Source organism: Schistocerca gregaria, chromosome 3, assembly GCF_023897955.1.
Source record: "Schistocerca gregaria isolate iqSchGreg1 chromosome 3, iqSchGreg1.2, whole genome shotgun sequence".
In the NCBI taxonomy this organism is placed as follows: domain Eukaryota; kingdom Metazoa; phylum Arthropoda; class Insecta; order Orthoptera; family Acrididae; genus Schistocerca; species Schistocerca gregaria.
This window is the reverse complement of record NC_064922.1, coordinates 474,334,229-474,355,226: the sequence shown is the minus strand read 5'-3', so window position 1 is coordinate 474,355,226 and position 20,998 is coordinate 474,334,229. Positions and strand designations below refer to the sequence as shown.

At 39.3% G+C, this 20,998-nt stretch overlaps 1 protein-coding gene across 2 annotated transcripts in view; it reads left to right on the top strand.

The window, feature by feature from the left end:
• The first annotated feature begins 893 nt into the window (after positions 1-893).
• The window catches only part of LOC126354997 (uncharacterized), a 304,832-nt gene continuing 284,727 nt past the window's right edge, over positions 894-20,998 (top strand). Inside the window, exons 1-2 of one of the 2 annotated variants that reach the window (XM_050005116.1) lie at positions 900-988; positions 7,523-7,542. The gene's annotated coding sequence lies outside the window, so the exon portion shown is untranslated. Of the gene's footprint in view, positions 989-7,522; positions 7,543-20,998 lie in introns of both variants that reach the window. The other variant, XM_050005115.1, reaches the window with a different exon arrangement.

Genomic DNA, 20,998 nt, shown 5'->3' with positions numbered 1-20,998 from the left:
TTCACACCAGTTATAGTGCGTGCCGCAGATCGCCTCAAGTTCAACATGCCTCGGGAGAACTGCTGCAGTGTCACTATTTTATAATATATTCCGACGGTTTTTTGATAATGTTCTTGAATCTATGCTCAATAACTGCTACAAGTGTTACTTCTCTATCATCGTTCCTTCTGCCCATTAACAATTGTCAAGAAAACGCTTTTCTTTAGGTCGTTACATTGTTCTTATCCCTTGGGGTCATTTATAACACCTTATATGCCTATGTTAAAACTAGCATAAAATTTATCCTGCATCACTGCTGTTAATAGGATTTTATGCTATTTTGAGTTATTTTTTTAACACTGTCATATAAGCTGTTAAAAACAACTTTAAGATATCTGACGATGATCTAAAGATGGAAATGACTGTGAATAAAGAATTTATTGGCAGCAGAACTACGACTTTTTTATATATTGTGAGGGCAGCATCTTCACAAATTCATTTTATTGAAATTAACAATGACTGTGGAATCATATGAACATTCACTGTATACTGATTCATATTTTTATGTGTTTCATTTTGTTTTGCAGTATTAAAACCGCGCTTAAGATGGTATATTCTCGCTGAAACTGTTTAGGCCACAACTATTTAGGCGTCAGATCTTCCCCAGGAGTACGACATTTTTTACCCTCAGCGTAGCTTTGCCCTGACGCTTCCGCAGGTGGGTGCCGTGCCACTGGGGGGAGGTAACCAGAGGCTGCGCCCAGAACGACACCGGGCAGGCGCGTGCGCCTCGCCGACCCGCTAGCAGGGTTGCCGCGGCGGTCGTGGGCGAGCCACGCGCATGCGCACTGCGGAGCACGTGCGTGGCGTCGTGTTTAAATACCGGCGCTGGGGTGTGCGCGCACGCCACTGTCACCTCGCCGCCGACGCCGCTGTCCGACCCCGACGCCCGAGCAGACGCAGCCAACGACGCCGACGTCACACCGTAGCACGCAGCTCCACCTCACCGGTCAGTAGCACCCACAGTTGGTCACCATATAATTCCGTCATCCCCCCCCCCAGACGTGGAAGACCTTTTCTTCCGAGAAGTAATTTTGCAAAGGCACCTGTCCGACACCTGACTCACACTCCAGCCCAAACCCAGTAAATTTCTTAGAGTAATACTAAAATTTATTAGCGATTTAATTTCCCTGCTTTGCCTCTGATTTAAATCTTTGTGTGCGTTTTAAGGTTATGACAGAACATAGGAAAAACAGCGGAGTTATTTAATATTGTGAATTTTCACCAAAATTTGGCAGTGATGATTTCAGATGTCCCCTATGACGGTACATGAGTTTTAAATGACCCTTTTTTCAATTCAGTCCTGCGCTTCTTTACCTGTTGTGAAAAATTAACTGGGATGTAGGTATTATAAAAACATTTTGGCATAATTTATACCAGCAATACGAGTAGATCATGAATACCACCCAAAAGCTAAATGCACCTCTACATAATGATGTCACTGGACGGTCAAAGAAGTGTCTAATCGCTGAAGACTGTAAAAAACGCTCTTTTCATCACTGAGGTATTGCTTTCCTACATTTAACAGTCTAACGACTGCTACTTCTTTCTTCACTTTGTTCATGTCACATGTATGTCGTGATGGACTCTCCTATTAGTACCGCGTCTCGAGTTACAAACATCGACGAAATACTTTCTGACTTCTCTAGAGAATTTTTTTGTTATATTCACGGAATCGGCTTCAATAAATGATTCCGTCCTTAGAATTAAGAACACAAACACGTAATGATTCTGAATATTCTACACGTCAAGGGAACCGTTATCAGAAACGTTACATCAGTCTTTTATATACGTTTCCACAAATGAGGTTCAGGCTACGTAACATATACTAAAGCCCGGAATACGTATTGCACAGTAAAAGACTGCTGACATCAACGCACGAACGCCCTCATCCAACTAATCGCCATCCTTTAACCTTGGTCGAGAGTAGGTGCTTTAGCCTACTGTGTGTTTTGGACGGAAATCTCGATTGACCGGCAAAACAGGTCTATGTGTGGAGCAGTAACAGTCAGGTTCTCCAAAACGACCTCCATACCATCCACGGATGCAACAAATAGGCCGCTTCTTTGAATCAGGAAATTGTATACGTTTTTGAAACATAAGCTGAAATTCATTTTCCCCCACTTTCACCTGTCTCTTGCTACATCGAATCAAAATATTATAAAAATGTCAAATACATGAGACGTATGGTTCACAAAGCTTTCTTAGTGAACGATTCATTTCTTGTTGTCAACAACAGAAGCAATGCGAGCACAGTGTGTAATATGCAATGCTCCTCCTTCAGCGAATATTAATTCTTCCATTGATATATTGCTAAACTCTTCAGATAAGAGAGACTAAAGCATGTAGTTTCCTCGCTGAAACCCAGAGGATACACTCATCTGACATTATGAAACCGACTACATTCAGAAAGAAATTTTTGCTAATTATTTCATTATTTTTCAAAGTTTCTGTGTATTGAAATATAGATGGCAACTCACATGTCGGATAGGTACGCTTCTTACCATCAGATTAGTTTCCAGATCTGTTTGAAGGTGCGAATATATTGCTGCTGTGAGAGAGTATCAAATGCACTTGTGATTACTCCCTGTGGTGGAGCTATAGAAAGTTTTGTTCCATTTGCAGAGTTCCATGACGCAAATTCTCTACTTACCAAAATTTGTCCCACATAGCACTAAACCACTGAACTTACGCTGAGAGATGGAGGGGAACTCAAAGCAACTAGAAACTTCTATTTCGAATGCAGTGTTCCTATAAGATGACAGTCTCTATTAGGTTCCAATCGCATCCTAGTAGGTAGTTTCAGCTCATAATTCTGATTTATCAAACTATCCGTTACACTCCTCAATAATTATCATAAGCAAATGTCTCTCATCAATGCAAAGTTGTAAAAAATAGTAAATAATTCTAAGTCTCAAATGAATAGTTTTGTGTAAAAAAATTGTATCTCGGAGTATTTGTGATCACTATTTTAAGAAAGTATTTATTCATCGTCGTCTAACAACACCCATTTCAGTTGTTTAGCAATGCATTTCCAGATCATATTTTTCCTTCCACTACGAGAGTAATACATATGTTAATTATGTATGACGTGTCTTGCCAAACAAGTAATATTAAAAACATATTTAACGGTACTGACAATGAATAAATACTGTGTTAATATAAAGTTCACGTTTATTACAACTTTATTTTCCATTACATAGCCGATGTCCTCATAAATGCATATTTTATAAAATTTTTCAACAAAATCTTTACATTACAATATGTTACTCTCTTTGTTGAAACTCATACTCTCTAGTGCTACGGAGCAGACGTTTACTTATTTTTATCCTACGTCACTTGTTCTCTGTGAAGGTCTTTAAGCCTGAGAAGTGCTGTCCTATAGTGTTGTCTCGTGTAAGCAATATTGTCGTTTCAGTATCATGTTTTGTGTAGGTCTTTAAATCTTTTTATTTAAGTTAGAATACACTGCCATCACTATGCAGATAATTTTTGCGATTACAGGTAATGTTTTGCTTAGCGAAAGGAAAAAATTAAAATAAAATACTATTACAGTAGCCGTTTTACCGTGCAGTCATTTCAGAACGAGCGTTGCACTCTTATCATTTCGAATAAAAACAGGCGACACGTCTCATTTAGAACTATAGTTGATGTTCTGAAAACATTCATCCGCTCTGTTATAATGACTGTGAAGTGATTCGTACGCCGAACACCCCCCAGAACGGAGTATGAAACCATGTATTTTATTTTATTATTATTTTTTATTTTGCACGTCTTGTTACACAGTACTGAATTAAGGCCCAGTTCTCCATGGTCATGGAATGACTCAGTACAGTAACATCAGAAAAGTTAATAGTAGACAAAATTTCCACGAAATCCCATGGAGATAATAATTTGTTCATTATATACCAACAATGAAACGCAGAAATCGGCTAATTTTTTTTTCCAAAAACTCCGCAATAGAACAGGAATGAGCCATGAGGAAATTATTCACGTTGGACTTGAACGTGCCTGGATTACTGCTAAAATGTTTTAGTTCATGTGGCAGCTTACTGAAAATGGTTGCAGCAGAATATTGCACGTCTTTCTGTACGATAGTCAAGAAGGTGTGATCCAATTAGAGACTGGATTCCCGCCTAGTATTAATTAAGTGAAACCTCCTAATTCTTTGGAATACGCTGGTATTGATAACAACAAACGCTACTTAAGCAAATATGTATTGCGAGCCCAATGTCAGCATTCCCCAACTCCTGAGCAGGAGTTGAGAGGAGGTTCGCATCGTTACATCACACTTTGCTCTAACTACCCATTTCTCAGCCAAAAACTTTGGCTATGTTGTCTGAACATTCTTCAATACCAAGCTAGTTTCATCAGCAAACAGAAATATTTTAGAATCACCTGTCATACCAGAAGGCAAATCATTTATCTACATGGTGACTCACTGTCGTTTTACGCAACCCGAAATGTTATAAGTGGCCTTCACAAACCATGCTCAAGATTTTCATATTCTCTCGCTCGCTATACGTGAACTATTAGTCCTACAGAAAAAATGAACAGGACCTTTTTGTAGGAGTGTACTTATATTTTGTATTGGGATACGTTTTCGCCAGAGGCCGCAGTTTTCGAATTATTCAAGAAAAACTCGCAAAATCGACCTTCTTCAAACGCACCCCCACTCCCACACTCAGCTCGCACCAGCAGGATCTCTAGTATGTTGTTCATGGTACTCCCTCCTACCGCTGTATAAATATTGCGACTGTATGAATTATTTCCCACATTCGACCTTTTTTGATCTGTGTTGAATGGCCTTACTGCTCCAAAGGCTTTGTCGAGCACTTACAAATTGTAAAATTGACGTTTGTGAATTTTAACAGGGTAAAATCAATAAGTATTTATTTAGTTGTATTAATTTTACTGAACATTTATGTGAATGTTAACAGGATAAAATAAATAATTATTTATTTAGTTGTATTCGTCAAGCCCTCTGCCTACGAAGCTACTGTGTCTGTAAGGGTTACGTTTGTGTCAAATTGTCAACGTAATTAGTTTTAGCGCAACGTTTGCAAAATTCATTTTTCTTTCATTGCCTTCACAGGCACGTTTAAATTAATAATGTTAACGAAGTAGACGGCTATGCTGGTAGCGTAGTAACCCAATCAATAGAGACCAAAAAGGTCGCTTATCGGGAATAGTTAGAGCAGTCGGAAATTTTTGTACAATAGTGGGGTGGGGGTGAGGGTTGGGGGTTTATCATGAACAACGTACTAGAAATCCGAACTGGTGAGGGATGAGTGTGGGGTGGAGATGACTTTGAGGGTCACTCTCGTACGTTTTTCTTGAATAATTCGAAAATCGTCGCTTTCAACGAAAACGTACCCCAGCACCAAATTTAACAACATTAAATTGCCTACAAAAAGGTCCTACTCATTTTTTCTGTATCACTAATGGCTTGCGCACAGTGCGTGGGCTATGAAGACCAGGTATTACATTGTAGGTTGCATAAAACGACGGTGGTAGGGGCAGCTGAAACACTTGAAACTTCCCCTTTGAATGTAAATACTGACTGTTGTGGTAAAGTTCTACGTTATTTGATACTGAAACAGCTGAGTAAAACTGAACGTACTCAGACAGTTTTCTCTTTATTTATTCTGATCATTTCTAAACTGGCACACAATATTTTAGTGCAACGCAATCTGACTTTTAATAATCCCTACAAGAGAATAGCCTTGATTAACAATAACCTATCCTTCATGAATCACCAAAATCTTCGTTACTCGAACTACTGCAATGCAGATAGCGCCAATACAGCGAACTAAATAAAAGATTCTAACTACTAAAGGCACTAACTACTGATAGGCGTATAGTTAGCAAATGTAAGATATTGATAGAGAACAAACAATGTATTTACCTTAATAATGTTCAAAAGTCATAATATATTCGTGACATCCAGTTTGACAAATTTCCTTTTCCTCACGGACGCACGTCCAGATCGTCCGCACATATTAACATCTCAAAACTCTGGCATCTCTCTCCCCATACCCATCACTGCTGGTGGCTCACCTCCAACTCCCCAACGCTACGGGCTGTTCACATTCAACTGCCCAACGCTACACTAGCGAATAATCCAGCAATGAGTCCAACCAGCCACAGACCGCACACAGCGCAGTCAGCGATTTTAATACAGAGCGCTACATGGCGTCACCAACATAAAAACCTAAACAGCCCACTTACACACTCAGTACATATAAGAAACAGTAGTGGTCCTAGCACTGACCACTGCTCGCCCAACCCCCCCCCCCCCTTTCCCCTCCCCACTTAAGCACACCCCGGTCAGACTCCACGTTATAGCCTTCCTCATTAAACGTGAAAAAGGTGTAGGGTTACTTTACCGCAGATTATGGTATGCAAACATTGAATGGTTTTGTCCACTGCAGCGACTCCTCATTGTGTGGCAGAGATTAGTGATAGCCCATACATCCTTAGCTGTTATATCAGATACTCATTTCCTCCCCGTTCGTGAAGTCTGGACTATCCTAGCAGAATGAGGCATCGCTCCGCTGTTTCCTTGCCCAGAAAATGGAAAGAGCTAAGATAATGAGACTTCCTGGTAGATTAAAATTGGGTGCAGGGCTAGGGCTCGAACCTTAAACCTGACTTTCGGGGGACAACGGTTTTACGAACTGAGCCATCGAGACAAGAGTTCAGGCTGTGAAGCTCGATAGCTCGGTCGGTAAGGACAACACACATACTTAGCAAGGTCCAGTTCAACCAACAGTTCTGATTTGCCGTAAGTATGCAACAGCGCACACTCCGCCAAAAAAATTGGCATAGTCAGTTCGTCTGTTGTAGCGTACATATGACACTGATGGTATCGGACCAGATGAGAAATATCTCACACCTAGAAACAGCATGCGTCTCAGGGCTAAGGATTTCACATTTGTTGGGAAGATGAGTGGTGAAGATCCGATCGAGAAAAATGATCGAAAAGCCAAGGAAATCACACTGCTTTTACCATGTAAGTGTATCGTAGTTACACCTCAAATCCGAAGACTGGTTTGAGGCAATACTCCACTATAGACTATCTTATCTTTAAATACCTACTGCACCCAACTACCAGTTGAATCTGCTTACTGCTTTCAATCCTTGGTCTCCCTGTACTATTTTTGCCTCTCCAACCCCCCCCCCCTCCAATCCCTCTATTGCCAAATTAACTATTCCTTGTGTCGATTTAATCTAACGTTTATTTTAATTTGTACTGTAAAACGTTTTTCTCCTGTCTTCCACTCAGCATCTATACATTTGATACTCGAGCTACACATCTAAGTATTCTTCTGCTCCTAACGTTTCGAAAGCTGCTATTCTCTTATTCTCTCCTTGCACGTACTGCTAAATGTTGATGTTTAGCTTGCGAATATACTCTCCATACAAATACATTCAGGAACAACTTCCTCTCGCTTACATTTAACATATTTCTCTTTTACAGGAAAGCTTTTCCGGCCGTCGGTAAGTGTCCATTTTATGTCCTCTTTTCTTCTACCATCGTCACTTGTTTCGCTGCCCAAATAGAAAAATTCGTTCTCACGTCTTAAATTTACTCTTACTTAGTTCTCTGACTTCGATCACGCATTGTTTTACAATGTTCATCTTACAAACTCTTTTCAAGAAACCATCCATTCCATTCCTCTGACCCTCGAAGACCTCTGTTGTATCTGGCAAAATAAATAAAGAAATATGCTCGGAAATCTTTCAAGTTTTTGTTTTTGCTCTTGAACTCAAATTCATTTTATAAATGTATCTTTGATTGGAATTACTTCTTGCTCAGTGTGAATAACATAGAGCACAGGCTGCAGCCTTCACTTACTCGTTTTTGAACAGCTGCTTCCCTTACGTGCCTTTCTGATCTTAGATCTGAAGTTTGATTTTTGTACAAGTTTTAGATAACTTTTCGTTCTTTGTGTTTTATCCCCGATAACTTCAGGATTTCAAGTGCGTATTCTATTAAACACTGTCTATAACACTATTCTACATCTACAAATGCTATAAATAAGGCCTGCCATGCTTCAGCCTGTCTTCTAAATCGTAGGGTACATTCTGGCTCCCGTGTTCCTGCATTCCTCCCGTACGAGTCTAATGCAATGAAACTGCGGTGTTTATATAACAATATTACCAAAATACTAAATAAAAACTGGCATTCGATCACTGCCAAGAGTAAAAAAAGCTGAGCTGAATTTTCGCCCTGGACTACAATATCAGTATTCAACAGAATCCTAAAATGGAGACTTTTATGCGACAACATAAAAAATTAACATGCAGTTTCACTTTGACGTTGTGCTGTTTTGGTTCAGAGCATTATGTTGTAAGGATTTTTCCAGTGAGTTCATTACGTTCATGAAGTATGATTCCGAAAGCGCTGCAAACCGCCCATTTACATGGGTCAACATCTTCTTTCAAACATCTTCCATCCTCGTATTTGTTTATCTGTGTCAATAGGTGGTGGTCGGAGGGTGGAAAATCTTGTGAACGGGACGGATGTTCCATAATTCGTATTTCAAAGTCTTCGGTTGTCGCACTGCCAAAGTTCAGATGTTCCATAATTCGTATTTCAAAATCCTCAGTTGTCCTGCAAAACGCATTTCTAGGCAGGTGCGTTGTGCTGAATAGAGATGATTTTTTTCTACTGTTCGACGTCTAATCTTCTTCATACGTATTATTTCATCCAATTAATCCAACAGTAATATTCTCAAGCTGCTGTTTTTCATTTCGGTAATCAATGAGAAGTATCCCCCCTGAAGTCCTGGAACGTCAGACCAAAACCTTTCGGATATGAAATAGTCTTCAGCTATTTTAGTTCCGGTTCATCGGCTTCCGTTCACGACTTTGGTTGTTTTGTTTTTGGCGTCACGTGCTGCACCCATGTTTCAGACACAGTAATAAATCGGCCAACAAAATCGATCACAAATAGGAGGGGACCCCAAAAAGTAAGTTACACATGTCGTCCCACTCTTACACCACTGCGAAGCCAGAAGAGCGCATTGTCAAAAGAGAGTACATGCTCTGGGTTTCATGCAGCCTAATTCTTCTCTGGTATGGATAACAGATACATCGCAGTCTGGGAGCGAAACGTCATGGCACCTGGAAATGTACCTCAAAAACTAAAGTACGCAGGACAGTTTGATTCTTGTGGGCAAAAACACGTCTGAGGTGGACACATATTGACCGTGAAATTCTGGCGACATTTGGACTAAACGGTATGTTCTGTCGAGCAGTAGTGAGATTGTGTCAACATTTTTGATGGTGCTGAGCAAAAGTCATACAATAATTTTTAAACGAACACACCGCCATTTCACTGTATTGTTGTTTATTTAATTACGACTCATGTTTCGGCCTTTTATGCCATTTTCAAGTGATCGAGCATTTATCATTAACATATGTGATGTAATTAATATATTTGATGTCCTGCAATATATGTTCATGACATAAACTCACTCAAATGAAAATGGCGCGAAAGGCCGAAACCTCAGTCGTAATTAAATAAACATCAATATAGTCAAATGGTGGTGTGTCCATTTAAAAAAAAAAATGTGCCATCAGTTTGACCCAGGCCGAACAGACGTGGGTGATGCTGATGGGGACAGAAGGCCGTCGACATAAACGACAGACGACGATCTCAAGGCAGCCGATAAAATGATTCGCAACAGTATCAGATTTTTCAGCGATGAGGACATTTTCACTCTGCAGCAGAGTGTTCGCTGATATGAAATTTCCTGTCAAATTAAAACTGCATACCGGACGAGATTCGACCTCGCAGCCTTTGCTTTTGGCGGCAAGTGCTCTACCAACTGAGCTACCCAAGCGTAACCGACGAGCGCTGCCCACAGTCTTACTTCCACCAGAACCTCATCTCCTATCTTCCAAACTTGAAAGAATTTCTGCAGGTCGGGAGTCGTGCCTGGATAGCTCAGTCAGTAGAGCACTTGCCCACGAAAGGCAAAGGTTACTGGTTCGATTCCCTGTCCGGCATGCAGTTTTAACCTGCTAGGAAGTCTCGTTCCGACCGTTGATTAAAGAGATTTGGTGACATTGTTGCAAAATAGTGTCACGTATCTGTGTCACTTTGAAGTGTAGCGCAACATGCAATAAAAGTTAGTTCCTGTCTTCTTCGTTTCTCAGTCTCTTTTTTTCCGCAGCTGCACAGAATTATACAAGTTCTATAGGTTACTTACCGTCTTTTGCAACTGTAATGAAAGTTTTATTAAGACCAGATCCTTCTCGCTTCATTCTAAAGCATCTGCCGTGGTCAGACTTTTTGTTATTTACTGCTTTCTTCTTCTTCTTCTTCTTCTTCTTCTTCCCAGTGCTTGTGTCGGGTTCTTACAAACAACACTTTCCTAGAAAAACAAAACACACGAATTGGTGAGAGGTCATTGATACTTCACAACACAGAAATGTGAATATGTTTAGTGTAGTGAAAGTTCTGTGATAAGACTTTCATTACAGTTGAAAACCTATACAACTTGTAACAGTTACTTGGCCTAACGATAATAATGTGTTATTTATTTTCTAAAGTCCTCTCCTAGCATCATTTGATATCGTAGTCGTACGACTAAACAATAGTGGAATCACTTTACGCAGCGTAGGGTAACATCCAATTCTTTTAATCAACTGATGCTTAGCTGAAAATTGATCCAAGCAATTGTGCTGCTGTCATTATGTACCACATACGCATCTGATTACACAAAATTACTAGTTAATTAAGTTAAAGTTTTTGACAGCAACGTTTTCGTGTCATTGAAATCTTCCCTTATTCCGATAAAAAATTCTCATGTTTCTACGGCCTATCTATCGTACGACCCGTATCGGATGGACGCTCTCCGCTTTCCTCTTTCCGGAATCTCTTCCTTAGTCTGCTGTCACCTAGCATTCCAAGTTTTCTTCCAATGCCTCTTCGTTATTGGCAATTTCTTCGCAACATACTTATGCTCCAGGCAAAATGTTTTCCTCATTCTCATCATGTTCGGTACTTTCCTCCCCTATTCGTACCAGCTTCATTTGTCATTCCGTGAGCTCATTTCACTTCTATTATTTTTATTACTTTTCTCCACTACCAAATTTCAAAATCATCCAACTGTTTTTTTCTCTTCCTTTTTGATTCGCTGCCGTACAATATTAAACGTCGCATAAAATATCTCGTGAAATTATTTATTATCTCTATTTAACTTCTTTTTGGTATTAATAACCTCTCGCTTTTTCAAAGCCTCTTTTACCCATATAAATTCTAATTTTCATTTCCTTCACTTAAATTTATTTTGTACCATCAGTCTTTCGAAGTACCTAAAATGTCCTTCCAACTACATTCTAAAGAAACATTCATGTCTATTGATTGTCATCAGTTTGGTATTCCCTGAAGTTATCCTCATTCCACATTCTTTTACCGCATTAGGCCACGGTGCATGATGACATGCACACCTAGTTATCTTTATCTTTCTCCCCCATGACTTTGCCTCTCGCTTTTTCTAATGCTCTATTTGCTACTTTCTAAGCATAAAAATAGCACTGAAAGACCTGAGTCGAAACAAGGCCCCCGGAGTAGACAACATTCCATTGGAACTACTGACAGGCTTGGGAGAGCCAGTCCTGACAAAACTGTACCATCTGGTGAGCAAGATGTATGAAACTGGCGAAATACCCTCAGACTTCAAGAAGAATATAATAATTCCAATCCCAAAGAAAGCAGGTGCTGACAGATGTGAAAATTACCGAACTATCAGTTTAATAAGCCACGGCTGCAAAATACTAACGCGAATTCTTTACAGACGAATGGAAAAACTGGTAGATGCAGACCTCGGGGAGGATCAGTTTGGATTCCGTCAAAATGTTGGAACACGTGAGGCAATACTGACCTTACGACTTATCTTAGAAGAAAGATTAAGAAAAGGCAAACCTGCATTTCTAGCATTTGTAGACTTAGAGAAAGCTTTTGACAATGTTGACTGGAATACTCTTTTTCAAATTCTAAAGGTGGCAGGGGTAAAATACAGGGAGCGAAAGGCTATTTATAATTTGTACAGAAACCAGATGGCAGTAATAAGAGTCGAGGGGCATGAAAGGGAAGCAGTGGTTGGGAAAGGAGTGAGACAGGGTTGTAGCCTCTCCCCGATGTTATTCAATCTGTATATTGAGCAAGCAGTAAAGGAAACAAAAGAAAAATTTGGAGTAGGTATTAAAATTCATGGAGACGAAGTAAAAACTTTGAGGTTCGCCGATGACATTGTAATTCTGTCAGAGACGGCAAAGGACTTGGAAGAGCAGTTGAACGGAATGGACAGTGTCTTGAAAGGAGGATATAAGATGAACATTAACAAAAGCAAAACGAGGATAATGGAATGTAGTCAAATTAAATCGGGTGATGCTGAGGGAATTAGATTAGGAAATGAGACACTTAAAGTAGTAAAGGAGTTTTGCTATTTAGGAAGTAAAATAACTGATGATGGTCGAAGTAGAGAGGATATAAAATGTAGACTGGCAATGGCAAGGAAAGCGTTTCTGAAGAAGAGAAATTTGTTAACATCGAATATAGATTTATGTATCAGGAAGTCGTTTCTGAAAGTATTTGTTTGGAGTGTAGCCATGTATGGAAGTGAAACATGGACGATAACTAGTTTGGACAAGAAGAGAATAGAAGCTTTCGAAATGTGGTGCTACAGAAGAATACTGAAGATAAGGTGGATAGATCACGTAACTAATGAGGAGGTATTGAATAGGATTGGGGAGAAGAGAAGTTTGTGGCACAACTTGACTAGAAGAAGGGATCGGTTGGTAGGACATGTTTTGAGGCATCAAGGGATCACAAATTTAGCATTGGAGCGCAGCGTGGAGGGTAAAAATCGTAGAGGGAGACCGAGAGATGAGTACACTAAGCAGATTCAGAAGGATGTAGGTTGCAGTAGGTACTGGGAGATGAAGCAGCTTGCACAGGATAGAGTAGCATGGAGAGCTGCATCAAACCAGTCTCAGGACTGAAGACAACAACAACAACAAGCATAAAAATTGAAAGGCGTTTGTGTCAAACAATAACTTCTCTACCACTTCTTCCAATACCTGTCTCAAGTTCCTTCACTGCTGATCATTAACACCACTTTCTGTCTCGTATAGAGATCCAAGATTTCTGTCTTTCCAGTCTACATCATGGTCTTTTAACGTTTCTGGGAGGATATACCAGTCCACTCCACGAAACGCATTTTCCCAATTAACACAACTTATATAAATATCCATGTTAACTTCTATAATCTTTGTCCTACCACTTTCATCACTTTCCTTTTCCAAATCCAGACTGATACTACCCTACGTTTTCTTCAGTTTTTATTTCTAAGCTTCCGAGTCATAGACTACTCAGCTTTTGTTCTGAGGAATATGCAGTAATTGTCCTGTAATCTTTGTATATTGTGTCATTGTATTTATTTGACAAGGGGACTAGAGTTTTTCTGTAATCTTTGTATTTTGTGGCACTGTATTTATTTGGCAATGGAACTAGAACTGTTTTTACTAGATCTCCAAACTATTGATGAAGTTGATTCGTCTATATGTTGATCCATTTCCGAATTTCTTTATAGCTTCAGCTGACATTTTATTGATTTACTCTTTCTGACATCCTTAACTCTCTTTTCCCTGTTTTCTTAGTGAAGTAAATTGCAAAATTTCAAAATTTTTAAGAAGATTGCAGTTTTTGAAAAGTATAATCTCGTGTGTTATTCAGCAGAACCATGGTTGACTCTCGTTTATAATGTGTGGCGAAGGTAATAGATATTTGACAGACGTATGGGCGTTGCGTGTGATGGTAGACCGGAATTAGTTTCACGAGAAACAGGGATACCGATGTTGTTTTCCGCGGTAATCACTCCTGCTGTAATCAAGCGTGGCCTGAGCTACGGTAAATATGTTCGTTTATATTTTCAGAATTTTGTCGACTGCAATTTCTACGAGAGAGAAAATATTCGGAAGAAGATATAAACAGTCTTCTACAGATACTCCAAAACCTTCATTTTTGTTAGTGTTTTTCTTTGACCGACTGACAAAAGCTCTCCCGCGGCTGACAGTGAACATATACTTAAATAACCACCATCGGAGGCTGAGTGTTACGTCCAGCAACTCGAATAGAGGCACAAAATCCGATTGAAATTATGCAGAGGAAGGGTGTATCATCAGGTTTCTTGGAAAATAACGGTAGGAATCTTAGAGCATAAAGGTAGAAGAAGAACTGAACTGCCATTATAGAGAAGAATGTCGAAGTAATTGGCACATTTCTGCATGCAATGTTCTTGGATAAATTCTCAGATACATTTATTTCTAGATTCTGCCGTAAACATTCCATTTGTGTGAAGCGGTGTGTTTCGTAATAACTTGATATACATTGATCTTATATTTAGGTAGAGGAAAAAGAGAAATTAGCGTTGTGTTAGTTACACTTGTTATTTATTGGAAGAATTATCAAATAACGAAACATATTTTCTCACTGCGATGTAACGTTTACCTAGTATCCCAAGCTTTTTTTCGGCATTAACTGTACAATAGATCTGACTGTTCTTCATTCAACTTCCTACTGCTCTAGTAGAGTACAAAGTGCGGTGGCTATATGGAAAAAAAATCAGCAATGAGAATCAATGCGATGTAAATATTGCTCTATGTTTCTTATGGCTGCAAAGCTCTCGAACTGCAAGCTCGTCGTATGTGGTTTGACCGGTTCCCGCCTTCACAAAGTAAGTACGAAACATTGCTGAGGTGATTGTTCGCGAGACAATCAGGCCGTGCATTTCGCATGAGAATTGTACCCAATATAGCTATGAATGTCTCTTGTCAGCAGTGCAGTGGGATAATAGCGTTTGTTCAGAAATAGCTGGCCGCCCGCCCGAAGCGAACATTCCTGTTCAACGGCAGGCAGAGAAAGAAGAGTTTCCCTGCTCTTATAACCTCTTTGTTGGTGTACAGTATTCTGAATACCGTTGTCATCCTTTTTTTCCCTAATAAGACCGTTAATGGTCGCCTCTCGTATCTCATTCGATGTCTGCGCCTGTTCCGAAATTAGTGAAAACAGTGTTGATAACGATTTTATTTCTTTTTTGCAACCGTCTAACGCATCCGGCTAGCGCTATTCCTCGCTATGTCCTTTTTATTTAGTTCATTAGTAACATCTGGAACAAATGTAAGTTGGAACTATATACATATATAAAGTTTTTCAATGATTTCATTTTTCTAGGATACATTTGTGCTTGACGACTGTGTCCTTAATTTGTATACTGCCTTAGTCGCTAACCAGTGGATATTTCACAGCCAAAAGTCTTTTCATGTTGCTAAAATTAGCGATGGACAACGCGTCACTAAATTATAAGTGGATAATTTTACTGATGTTTGGAGAAGAAATTTAGTTTCATGACAAGAACCGTAATAAGAGTCCTTGTCTTAGTTCTATATCAAATAGTTTTCATTACTTGTGAGAAATATGAACGTTTCCCTAAGTATTCACAATAACCACTGACATTAAACGTACTTCCATGTAGTTTGGGCTGTAATCGAAGTTTCACTTTTCTTACAGATGGAACGCAAATCAAAATTGTGGCATATTATTGCACTTTTTGTAGTATTATTATTTAATTTCGCTCTTTAAAGAGCACATAGAACCACTAAAAGTTAGCATTATTTCCCTTATTATTTTACCAAAACCTGTTTATACTTTCACTATGGGTCCGTCGTCCTTGTACTGTCAATCCCTTTTCTGAATGTACACTTCCTTTCCACTAGTTATTTATACGTGAGCTTATGAGAGTCGATCTCCTATGTCTCATCCATGAAGCTGTCAGTCGGTTACCAGAACCTTATTTGAACTTCTCGTGGTTGCAGCCTAACGTTCGTACTTTAGTTTTCAGGGCCATATTCACGATGGTAAAGATTTTCTTGGTTAACTGCGTCGTCCATTCGTGCTATATGCCCAGAAAATTTCATACGTCTTTTCAGTAATGAAACTAAATTGTTCCGCGAGGAATATAATTCTTCTGAACTTCAGCGCATCCAAGTACTGACTTGTATCTTGAGTCGGAAAATTTTGCGTAATATCTGTAGAACAACTTTATCGATCACATTCACAAGAAGGGTTAACGGCAATGTCTACGTAGAGTAGTTCTGGAAGGATGTTAAGGTTTTCTTTGAAACGGATTTCTTGTTATAAATGCTCCAGTTAATTGTGTAGTCTAGATGCATTTTTTTCACCAGAATAGCCAACCCATATTTTTCATGTACTTGCTGTGTTACCACAAAAGGCCTTGGATTCGGAACCTTGAGATGTGACTTTTGTTAGATGAATTTCTTGCTGGGTAGTTACTGCTACTTATTTTGTGAAGATATTCTCGGGAATTATTCCTTTTGCCTTGGGGAAGAAAACAATCGGCCGGAGCACTGGAGAAGTAAACCCCCTCAAAATAGACCCCTTATTGCTGAAGTGCACAATTTTTTTTGACTTGGATCTTCCAAGAAGACTCTGAACAAGATTAAACACAATAAGGACTGGGATGGATCACTGTAACGACAAAATGGGATGTCGCAGGTGATGGATGCTATCTGTGAGTGCAGTGGACTTCAAACTACGGGCCATGTTTTAAATCGGGTAATGTATGGGTTCAAAGGAGGAGGAATTAAAGATATCCACAGTGCCTTTGGATGAACTCTCCGCCGGCCCCGGTGGCCGAGTGGTTCTAAGCGTTTCAGTCCAAAACCACGCTGCTGCTACGGTCGCAGGTTCGAATCCTGCCTCGGGCCTGAATGTTTGTGATGTCCTTAGGTTAGTTAGGTAAGTCTAGAGGACTGATGACCTCAGAAGTTAAGTCCAATAGTGCTCAGAGCCATTTGAACTTTTCATATAATCGACTTAACGTTGTAGTTTAATTGGAAGTTTAAAAGTTGGAATAGGAGGGGGGATGTTAAGTTCCATAGTGCGTAGAACCATTTGAACCTTTTTTTTTGTGTTTTTCAGTTCAGATGTGCTATCTGTTTGTAGAGTGTATGTTGCATTTTCCTGTCCGCTTAATTTGTTCCTCCTATCATACTGTATTATAAAAGTTTTCGATGGCGTTGAGCCAGTCATGCAACACTTTTTAAAAGAGTAAACCACCATTTGATTGTGTATTACAATATTTACCTCGTGTACTATCTCGATTTCAGCTTTTATGGTATTATCAAAGACAATGCAAACTTTTAGCATTGCATTTGTAATTGCATAAAAGCTGAAAATTAGTTAGTACAGAAAATAAATATAGTAAAATACAATTGAATTGTGGTTTATTCTTTAAAAAATTGCTGTATAATCTTTTTGTAAATTGTCTTCGACATGTCGAACGAATGTATGTATAATGAAATTTTTGCACTAATTTTATTTGGTGATTGTCATTGCCAGCGTTCGCAATAATTTCACCTAAGTACTTGAAGTGTTAAATTTGAGCGACTTCGCAGTTTTTTGCCGTAAATAATTCCAGGCTACGTGTTTGGTGTCCGTGTACACCGACTTTCCGTAAAAGACTTGGAGACCATTTTTGACAGCGATCGTGTGAAGCTTCTGTAGGGAATGCCAGTCGTTTGATACTATTCTTTTACTTCGTGCTCAGTAACTATTTCACGTATTGCTTTCTGCCATATTTTGATGGTATTATCTAGTACCAGACAGTCCATCATTTTTTTCCCATTTCAAGGAGTGGAGCGGACTGTCAGAGATCCAGCCCATTACAGAGTATATATTATTATAAATATTTTGAATGAGGGGAAATGAAGAGAGTATTTTGCTGTTAACTACGGTACCTGATGTTTTAGAAGATGTCGTTTTTTAGCCTCGTGCGAGTACGCCGTATTTCGACATAAGCGCACCTTGTTACGTGCAAGAAGGTGTCAGATACTTGAAAGAAGAGATCAATACTTTGATACACTTTTCTGAGAAACAAAAATGGGGATTGTAATCAAATTTTTGCCGGATAGCTACTGAGCCTGGATTTCAACAAGATTACCGAAGGGACCTACGTCTGGAAATAAAGTACAGCGAATTACCTTTCAGTGACCAATAGTAATTTGCTGATTACGACAATTTCTTTCAAGTTCCTTCGTCCTGTGGAACCGTCGATGATTTCTGTGAACATTTGTACTAAATAACAATTAAGCATTTATGAACATAGGGCATGAGAAATTTAGGGACAGGGCAGTTTAGAATTAATTTTTAATAAGCTAAAGAAAAACTTACTTTAAACATTTTTTCACACACTATCGTGGCTAACAATGGCACATAAACCAGCTTTTCTGCTAATAATTACAATTCCTCAGAAACAGGCAAATATCCATTGCTTTTCTTATGTTGTACTTCTTGATATATTGAGACGTTTCACATCGAAACTATTCCAATTACGTATTTTTAATTATAAATTATGTAATAACGTGCGTCTAAACATATAGACAGACAATACATAACAGGATTTAGAGAACATTTTGTTTTCACACTGTATCTCACTTTTTTTCACCCGCAGTCTGGCTTAAAAAATGTCTTCGAACGCTTTTGAGTATATCGAATCGCAATAGTAATCTTTGGCGCTCTGTTCCAGAACAGGTCACGTCATACCACGCGACTTCTACAATTTTACTCAGTCTTTCATTCTCTGGAGAACTTATTCGGTTAAATTCGGTCGATGGACACACATAATGTTACAAGTATCGATTCTATTCAGCCTATTATCCCACAAGCTGATATTGAGGCAGATGGGGATCCCAATTAGGAATAAATGGGAGGAGCTTACCTGTTCCAGCATTCGCTTTACAATCTAGGGAAATCTTGCCTTACCCTTGTTTTTTATAGAAAAATTGGGAGTTTCCGCCCATGAATTTTACTTTAGAGTTTGCGGTCGTTAAAGTCTATTAGATTTACTTAGTGGTTTTGTTATCCACATCATATTCACACAGTATTACGGTCTTGCACTTATTGTATTTACTAACGAGACAGACAAAGAAACATCGACATGTGTCAATTAATACGTTAAGAGACGTGGATATTCCTTTGTATGTCTCGTTAGCTGAGTGATCAACACGTCAGTACCCAGGTTCGGTTCCTGGTACTTGTACTCAGTGCTTTGTTCTCAGGCCAATTGAGGAACTGATTGGCCGAGTAGTACCGGCTCCAGATCACGAACACTGACAACGGCCGGGAGAGTGGTGTGCTGGCCACACGCCCCTCTATACCGCATCCAGTGACGCTATTGGCTGAGGATGACATGTCGGTCGGTCGGTACCGATGAGCTCGTGAGGGCTGTGGCCAGAATGGTATTCATTTTCCTGCCACGATTTCGATTACTGTTATTAAGTATAGCTTGAAATTCATCACTGTGTTTTACACTCACACAGCGCAACACGCAGGGTACTTCATGCTTGACAGATTGTTGAAGCAGACGAGATCGAATCAATGAATGGGCTAACTACGATTGAACTGCTATACCGTCAACCTCCTTTGGTCCCGTGTGGTTCTAGGCGCTTTTTAATACTTGTCCAGGCGGATTCCGAATTGTTTCCCCGTCTCCGCCCCACAACCAGTTAAACTTTGAATATACCCAAGACGGGATTGTATTCTGGAAACAAAATTTAACGTAGAAGTAAATAATTCTATCAAAAGGCATGTTTGCATAATAACATTGCTAAAACGCATTATTTAAATTTCAGACTAAAAAACTAACACAATTATAGCAATATTTGCACTGATGAGTGCATAAAGAAAACTCCACATGCACCAAAATCCTTGGGATAATAATAGATGGAAACGGGAACTGTCATAATATAGTTGACACCAATATTATGAGAAAGTCATGATATTCACAAATTAATTATACGATAAGTTGTGGTATAATTTTATGGGCGGTACCTCAAAATTATATATTACTAGAGTATAGCACTCAAAATATAAAAAGGTGCAACAAGAATGATAGCCAAACTTAAATGTTGAGAAGCATTTAAAGCACTTTACACAGTAAAACTACAAAGAATATACCTATGTTGCACAAAATTCAATTATGTTCTTGATACTCAAGATATTGAGATAAGACAGCCAATACACAGGGAAATAGAACTTCGTCCGGAAGCTCAGACACAACACCATGAAATACAAGTCATCCTACGTATCCCAAAAGGTCTAGAAAAACTTCCTCCAGTCTTAAAAGAGATAAACGGGAAAAAGATTAAAATTTTACATTTGTATTCTTCATGTCTACACATTTATTTCTCAACATAGTCACCCTGGCGACGAACACACTGATCTCAAGTAGATATCGATTTGTTGATACCTTTCCTGTAGAATGTTTGACTTTGTTGACTTAGCCACAACCTCATCTCTGCTTCATCACTGTTAAAGTGAAGTCCTCGAAGGTGTTCTTTAAGTTTTGGAAACAGATGGAAGTCCGATGAGGTCAAGTCGGGATTGTACGGGGGACGATCGACGACAATGAACCAAAGGCGTCGAACTGTTGCAAATGTCGCAGCGCTCATGTGAGCTCTGGGATTGTCATTCTGAAGGAGAGGGTGCCCCATGTGTGGAGCCAGGTTTTTTGCGGTAGTAAATCGATTACAGCACTCTGTTTCTCACACACCGACATAGTTACGTTAAACGCTACAATTCGGTGCCACCTAGCGGCAGAGGTTTGGAACTTGCGCCAGTGAAGCGGGAAAAGTCGACCGAGTAATATGAATGACTTGTGATACCTCAACCGATATTGAGTACAGAATAAACCGTTCAGAGGCACTACTTTTCAGCATGTCCTCGAATATTCCTAAATAGCTGAACCGGGATACGGTCCCAGTTGCAGGCTGCTTATACATTGTTTCTCTGGAACAATCTAAATTTTATTTTCAGTTTATAACACAGTTAGGTACCCAATTTAAAAACTCAAAATGCTAACAT